The sequence below is a fragment of the Nuphar pumila genome, chromosome 7, assembly GCF_984573655.1.
Source record: "Nuphar pumila chromosome 7, dmNupPumi1.hap1.1, whole genome shotgun sequence".
NCBI classification, from domain to species: domain Eukaryota; kingdom Viridiplantae; phylum Streptophyta; class Magnoliopsida; order Nymphaeales; family Nymphaeaceae; genus Nuphar; species Nuphar pumila.
In genome coordinates this window covers 9025679-9034424 of record NC_143255.1, presented here as the reverse complement: position 1 = coordinate 9034424, position 8746 = coordinate 9025679, and the positions used below count along the sequence as shown (strand labels likewise).

Genomic DNA, 8746 nt, shown 5'->3' with positions numbered 1-8746 from the left:
TATTTTTTTATTTTCTTTATGCTCTGAAGAGTTTTTCATTTCTGATTTGTATTCAATCTTATTATTTTTTGAATTTAGCAAGCTTTTCTCATTATTTTCCTTAAAGACAAAGTTTTATCTACTGCAAATTTTCCTTAAGCCCAAGAATACGATTTGTTGGATCTTCCAAAAAATTCCTGCAAATGGTTTCGACCATCGTACAATTAACAAGGAAAATAAAGTTGGAAACTTATCAAAAACACAGGGCATTTTCTAGTATAAACTTGTTCAAGCCTATAATGCCATATGTGCACATTCACAAACACACTACATTAGATATAAATAGAAGGAGATGCTTTATCACCGCAGTTTTGATGAAGCACCAAAAAATCATGATCCTTGGCCAAAACATATTCAAGCATGATTTTATGATGCCTTTCTGTTTACTCAATAGAATCATGCACATTATAGGAGGAAATGTTCTCTAACGAGAAAGGAAAAGGCATAAAATGCACATCGTAGAAGGAAAATATCATAAACTAATTAATAATTTGATGTCCAAGATATCCAAACTATGACCCAACATAAAAAATTCCTTCAAAGGCTATTATCCTGAGAAATTTTGGTGTACTAATAAACCAATGGCTTAAGAAGGCTCTATCTTCTATGTCAAGAGGCCATCCTGAACACACCTAATTGATAATATTATCAGCAAGGTTGTAAATTGTAACTTCACCATTTCCATAGGAGATTGATGAAGGCTAACCAGTTATTAGTTTCATTTCCCTAAAGGTCTCTCCTCAACTCCATATACCAGCCACTGCTTGCTAACCATGATGAACCAACTTGATTTGTTTCTTACTACAATAAATAGAAATGGGAATAAATTTTCAATAGGATCTAATCCACAAAATGAATCCCTACAATATGACAAGTAGGAGCAATTCCAAGCTTTACCCTGATTCTCTTTGAAATATAATATCCTCATCCAACTTTCCCAAAACCCTAGTGTTGTTAACATATTAATCACTTGTACTCAAGAATAAAAAGCAAAACATCTTAGCATGCTAAAGGGGCTTTACTACAGCTCTATGTAGCAAATATTGGTGATATTTTGACATATAGAATGATTTTATCTTGATATTTTCAAACTATTACTTTTTCTCAAAATATCGCATTTTATCATGAACATTAATGCAATAAAAACACTCCTTTTGGTAATTTCATGATTACATTTTCCTTTTTTTCATTTTTATACTTGTACATTTCTATATTGCTGATATTTCTTGAGATTTCCTCAAAGCAACAAAATATTTCAAGCTATTTCTAGATTTTCCCTCATTGAGATTTCCATCCTACCAAGACTCATGAATTGATACACCTCTACCGGTCCATTATATTACTCTGTCAAATAAATCAGCTCATTCATCAAACCCATGGCAAAAGCTGGATCATCTTAATATGGACCACAATTTTGAAATCCTAGATCTCATTCAATATTTTGCTTATGGCTAGTTTTTTTTATAATTAAAAAAAATAGTGGAATACAACAGATGCACCAGAAACTTCTTAACAAACTGAAAAGTGACTGAACCAGAAAAGGATGCAAATTCTCCCATGGCAGGTTAGAAGAAACAACCCATTGAACAATGGCTGAAGTTCAAGTCTCAACTCTTAGGTACGGTGAACACGAAAGATAGCGAATTTGTCAAAGTAAACAAGACAAAATAAAACATTACAACACATCCCCAAAAAACAGAAACAAAGTTAAAGTAGTTGATCTTGAACCATCCATCAGTTCATCCCAAGGTTGCCAAACTAAGAAGCAGAAGCAGAAAACGATACGAGAAGCGGAAGCGAGGCATTTTAAAATTTATAGGAAGCGGGAAGCGAAGTATCAATTTAAAAGCGAAATATTAAAAAAAAATGAAGCAATATGGTAATTGAATAGGAATCGAACAAGAAACAAATAAAAACTAAAATAAAATTGACCATTCTTATATTTCATGATTTTTCAGTAAAAGAATCTATGTAACAGGGATTCGGCTAGCAGGGTGCCGCACACGCGTCAACATGACTCAATGCGGGTGCAGCACCGGGTGCATTGACTGCACCCAGGGTCATTTCGGTCCATTTTTTGGATTTTTAAAAAAAAAAATTTGCCCTATGAAATGGGCTGCGGAATTTTAAAAAAAAATCTTGGGGGAGGGGGGTGCTGCCCCCCTATAACCCCCAGCCAGGGGCGGCCCCCCTTGGACCCCCGCTCGATGACCGCGCAGCGGGACCCGCACCGGGGGAACCCCCTTCTATATATATATTTACATTTTTGCCCCTGCCGCACCCATGGTTTTTGAAAGTGCCGCACCCCCCGCCCCCGCACCCGCACCCATGTGACATAGAAAAGAATTATATTTTTGTTAAAATCTAACAATGGTGGTTACTAATTTAAAGAAAATACATGGAAAGTGAGTGAAAGAGTGAGAGAAAATACATGAAAAAAATGTGAGAAAAGCATATAGGAAGCATAGACCGTGATTGGGAAGCATAGAAAAAGTGTGGGAGAATCGAGATTTTCGAAAGAGATGAGTATCGTGCTTCCTAAGCGAGTTTCCGGGAAGTGAGTTTCCTACCTACCTAAGAAACTTCCGGTAACTCTGGTTCATCATCCATAAGCCTCAGAAACGACAACGACTTACTAAAATCTATGCCAGTGGCGATGGTAACTGTAAGAACTCGAAGATTACCCCTACACACAGTTACTGGAACAATGATCTAGCATTCCAAACATACTAGATAACTCATTATTCCATGTCACATCACAAGATGTACTTTTTGGCCATGGCATATAGCTTCAACTAACAAAACACTAATGAAAGCCGAAAGGGAACCAACAAGGAAACCAAATAAAAGCCTGCCGGTAGCCACCACAACCATCATTCCCTCCCACTAAACGATACGACTAAGAAAACAGCCAAGAACAATTTCAAAATTATTCCCGCGCCAGCGCCAATAAAAATACCGCAATCCTCAACGCCGAAGTCGCAAGTCTCATCCGCATCGCCGCTTGGAAAAAATAAAGGACCAGCATGGAAAACTCACAGAACCGCGATACCCTAGTTCAGGAAGAAGAAGACCAATAACAACAAAATGATCAAGGGGAAGATCAACATGATCAACAACAGCAGAAATCGCAAAAAAACACGGTTTTCTCCTGAACATCAATCTCGAGAACTAATAACACACTCCAACATCGAGAAAAAAGTAAAAACAACAGGCAGTCTAGAACAAACATACCTCTTGAAACAGCGAAAAAACAAACCTCAGAAAATCCTTCAATCTGCAAGAACCAAAGAAAAAAGAAAGAAAGATAAAAAAAGAAACAGATTAGGGTTTCAAGGAACACTGGAAAAACAACAATCAAGAACCAAGAGAAATCAAAAGAAGAATATCGTTTAATAACTCTCTCTATATATATTTGAAATAAAAAAATAAAAGAAATAGAAGAAAAAAGTACCTCCAGGCTCAGCAGAGAAGCCCATGGAGAAGGAGAGAAAGTGTGCCTTCTAAATTGGGTGCCCGTTTTGGGCCAATAACGAAAGGGAACAGAATAGAAATGTTTTTATTTTTTTGGGGATAGTTTGGGGTTTCCACTGAAAAAGCAAAAGCATTGAGGCTTTTTCAAGTCGACACGTTTCAAGACATTGACACGTGGCCGGAGCTGACGGCGGTGATGGTACGGACGGAAGGTGCTGGTTTTTGGTCGTTCGTGGCGGGCCCCACTCGCGTCAGTGGGATGTGGGCGGGTTCCAGCCGTCGTCACCATATCGCCGATATTTTGAAAATATCAGGGTATTATAGGTTTCTTTTTTTCGCAACAGATGATGAAAGTTAAAAAAATCGTGATGTTTTGAAATTATCGGTAAAACATAAATATCGCTATACGTAATGAAATAATACCACGATATTTTTAAGTTATTGAATTGGTACTTTGTGCGTGAGGGTAATCTCAACGGGTTGGATTTGTGATTGGATACGCAGCCGATTGGGATCCGTAATCTTGGGTTTGTAAACAATGAAGACCCTGATAAAAAACATAACGGGTTTTAGGACCTATTGTTTTGAGCTCGACTAGATTCGGGTCCGGATATGAGCAGCTTATAAAGAGATCATTCCAGATACTCACATGAATATATAATATGATTTTAAGAATTGGATCGGATATCCAATTCATACCCACATATACTAAACCTTAAAAACGATCCAAGACAATGGTGAGATACACGGGAACGCACAGTCATTACGCCAACGTATTTTTCATGGATAATTGTGTAAGAAATTTATACATACTAAGCTCTGTCACAAAGACACATGGACACGAGGATGCGTGATGCGGGTTCCACTCTCAAGTTCGAAAATCTTTTGAAAAATAGGACACGAGGACACAAATTGTTTTAAATTTTTAATCAATAAAAATCTATTTTTTTGTACTTTAATGATAAAAATGTATTTTTATTAAAATAAAAAATTAAAACATTAAAAAAAATGTTAAAATATTATAAGCATGTGTCTGTATCAGTGTCCACGTGTCCTAACGTGTCACTAGAGACACAGCGAAACTGGTATGTCGATGAGACATAGATACTAAGCATAGTTGCTAAATCTCAACTTAAATTTTACATGATCTCACTTCTCTAATCGACCAGTGAGCTCTCTCGTATCTTATCTGGGCCAACAACTGCTTGAACCTGGCTAAGGGTGTCAACAGGTCGGGTTTACCCGGACTAAACCCTATAGAGTTCGGGTATGATGACAAATAAGAAGACCTTATTAAGCCCTAGGTCCGATCAGACCCGGGCTCAACCCGAGTTCCAATTAAGACCCACAAATTTTTAATATAAAAATGATAAAAAATATTATTTTACCGGGTATGGTGCGAGTCTGGTTTATATAGTTCTTATCGAGTTCGAGTATGATTTTTATTATAGCAGACTTGATTAGACTCGGGTCTGAACCCAATACCATACCTAAAAATCTAGTCCAAGTTTGGTTTCATTTGGATCCAAACCAAACCCGACCCCTTGACACCCCTTAACCTGGCCACAAGGGCTTTGCACACTTAGCTAGGTGGGTTGACTTGAGGCTTTCAAGTTGAAGGGTGCATGCAAGTAAAAAGAGAAACTGTCCCTAATGGGTCAGAGGGAGAATACTCATGAAGTTTTACAGAATCAGCACCGACTCATATCCACATGGTGACAGCTCTCGGGCCCGTAATATAACGTCCAAACTATGGTAGTAGTTTTCACACATTAACCAAAAAAGAAAAGAAAAGAAAACTATCCGAACCTGAATTCTAGCTTGATTGTGCACTATATAAAAAGGAAAATTTTCCAATAGCTTCAAACTTTTGAGTCTAATTGATGTGCACACCAAAAATTTGAGAGTTTGCAAATTCACACAAAAGTTTTTACTTGGGTTAATCAAATTCCCCCGATCATGAATTAACATTCTTAGTTATTACCTTTGTAACTCATGAGATGAATTACCAATGGGGCTCAGCGTGGTTGGTAAGAGCTGTCAGTGCAACGTCTCCTTGTGATGAGAGGGTGCACGTTCAAAACCCACTGGTACGTTGAAATGAACTAGTAACTGGTGGGGTCTGGTTAACCCCAGCTAGACTTTCCAAAAAAAACCCTCATGAGATGAATTAGTACTTTGTAACTCATAAAATGAATTACTAATTTACCCTTACTCTAGAAGTATAAACAAAGTTTGACGATAAAATGTCAACCAAATGTATTTAACATAAAAAGTCTATTGATTGCAATGATACTCAAACTCTTAACCTCCCAAATATAAAACAAAACATAAACCAGTACAACAAATGTCAACCCTGTTGATTTTGTTGACAGTCCTACTGTCAAACTTTGTTCATCAGCACATGAGCAGGTCATATACTTCACCTGTTGACAGCCCGAATGAGCATCATGACGAGTGCACATAGGGATGCAAACAAGTCGGAGATGGTTTAGGTCATAGAGGAGCCAATACTGAATTTGATTTTAGATCTGGATTTTTCTTGAATCTCATAATGAAGTTCTAAATTCAGATAAGACATAAGACTTTGCGGCACTAGCATATGCTGAAAATGGGTAAAAGTAGACTTTTAGATAAGAAAGACAAAATGGCCGGGTTAAATCCAGCTTCAACAGGACCTAGGCTTATATGCTTATCTTATTTCAATCTGATTCAAATATACTTGACTATACTTGATTTGAGTAAAAAAATATAGGTGAACGATCATGTTCGCAAAAACCAAGTTTTATTATTGGTTAAGGAAGCCGATTTATTTGCTCTTATTATCGTAAATTTATCTAATCTATCCAATAAGCTTCCTTAGTTAAGCCGAATAAATAATCAAAACATACCATAGGACAATTAATTGTTTATATCCTGAGCCTAGCTAAACTCTTCCACACCAAGTAGGCGTAAATATTTGCTACAATTGAAGGTACCGAAATATTGAACTAGAAATCACAGGTGCAAGTAATATTATTCAATCTAACCACAACAACAACAAAACAACAACTACGCCTTCATCCCACAACAATTGGGGTCGGAGATATGAACTAAAAAAGAAAATCATTCTGGGTCTTTGAATCCTTCTCCAAATTCAATCTAACCACAATGATGTTTTAAAGTAATTTGCTTACTACAAAGTTGGGATCAAGTTTTACACAACTTTATCAATCATAATCTTTCTTTCAAAAAAATAAACTTTCTGAATCGTAAAAGAGGAGATCCAGTGATCCGGTAGAGTACCTTGCGACCAGTCAATACTGTATGATGCTTGATTCCATGCCATCCAGTCATTGTGCAACAGTGCAAGGTACCCGGCCAATGACTGAATCAGCTCTCCAAACATTGCCATTATCAGGGGTCAGATCAGGTGACAACTCAAAACGCAAATTCTTTTGTGTCCTGAATTCATCACCGTAGTGGGGCCCACCAAAAAAGCTGATGTCATCATTATACAAAGATGAAGGCTATGGACGGTGATGATTTCAAAACACAAAAAGACTGTGTTTTGACATATCACCTGATCTGATCTCCCACTATCCTGACTGACATCAAGATCATATGCCTTTAACCATATCCACTAAAAAACCCATCAATGTCAATTCTCGAAGGATGCATGCTCACAGGGGATACCACCCTCTCCTTTACAACAACTCGAACCCGTTTGCTTCCTCAACCCATTGTCCCTCATCATAGTCCTCACCTTAGCTGCATCTCCCCATCTGCCTCCATCTGCATATATGTTTGAAAGTAGCACACAGTTAGCAGCATTGTCAGGTTCTATTTCAAACAACTTCTTTGCATCTATCTCAGCTACCAGTACATTTTTATGAACTCTGCATGCCCCAAGAAGTGATCCCCATACAACTGGACTGGGCTTGCACTGCATATGCTCTGCATATTTCAATGCCTCTTCTAAGCGGCCTGCTCGACCTAAAAGATCAACTACACAGGCGTGATGCTCAATGCCAGGCAAAACTTGATACTCGTCCTTCATTCTCTCTGATAATTCTAGGCCTTGCTCAAGCATCCCGGATCGACTGCAAGCAGATAGCACTCCAACAAACGTTACATAGTCTGGCTTAATCCCTGCTTCGAGCATGCCATAGAACAATTCTACCGTACTTGCCCCATCTCCATGCATGCCATAGCCAGAGATCATAGCCGTCCAGCTGATCACGTCCCGCTCTTTTGTTGCATCAAATACCTGACGAGCAGATTTGAGATCTCCACATTTTGCGTACATAACGATTAAAACATTCGAGATGAAGGTAGAATGTGGATAAAGCTGATGTTTTATAGAAAAGGTATGTAGCTCTTTGCCATGGTGCAATGCTGCTAAGTGAGTGCATGAGGGGAGAAGGTTGACAAGGGTAACCAAGTTCGGTTTCAATGAGCAAGCTGGTGAAGAAGATAACGATGACCACGACACCATGTTTCGAAAAAATGAAAGAGCTTCAACGTACTTGCCATTTTCATTATAGCCTGCAATTATACTGTTCCAAGATACAACATTTCTTTGAGGCATTTCATCGAACATCTTGATTGCTAGGCTCATAGCCCCACATTTCGCATACATATCCAAAAGGGCGGTCGCTACATACACATCCGCAAACAATCCCCTTCTAACAGAAAAGCAGTGAATCTCCTTCCCCATCCCAAGCAATCGCAAAGACGAGCACGCAGGCAACACGCTTGCCAGAGTCACCGATGAAGGACGAACTCCCGGAGAATCCGCAAGCATCTCCTTTAACGCATACAACGCCTCCGCATACCAACCGCTCTGAACCAACCCAGATATCAGCGTCGTCCAAGACACCAAATCTCTCTGGGGCATTTCAACAAACACTTTGCGCGCCCCCTCAATCTCGCCGCACTTCGCGTACATAGCCATCACCGAATTGCACACGCTAACATGAGACCGAAACTCGGTTCTCTTGATCGATTCATGAACTTTTCTGCCCATTTCAAGATTGCCCAAATCGGCACACGCCTTGAGAACGAAGGGAAACGTGAAATTATCGGCATCGATTCGCCGTTGGGCCATCTGAGAATACAAATTCAGAGCCGATCGGCAACGCCCATGATCGACTAGGCCTCGAATCATCACGTTCCACGATCGAACGTCCTTCTTGCGGACGCGGCCGAAGACGAGATCGGCGACGGGGAGATGTCCACAAGCAGAGTACAT

At 39.0% G+C, this 8746-nt stretch overlaps 1 long non-coding RNA gene and 1 pseudogene across 1 annotated transcript; both read right to left on the bottom strand.

Moving 5' to 3' along the window:
• Window positions 1-2752: 2752 nt before the first annotated feature.
• On the bottom strand, window positions 2753-3558 carry LOC149831063 (uncharacterized). Its single transcript, XR_016432983.1, has 3 exons — window positions 3494-3558; window positions 3274-3316; window positions 2753-3092 (listed from the first exon to the last, which is right to left on the bottom strand). It is a non-coding gene; the product is annotated as an uncharacterized LOC149831063 (long non-coding RNA).
• Window positions 3559-7153: 3595 nt separating this feature from the next.
• Window positions 7154-8746, bottom strand: LOC149831062 (pentatricopeptide repeat-containing protein At1g15510, chloroplastic pseudogene; annotated as a pseudogene).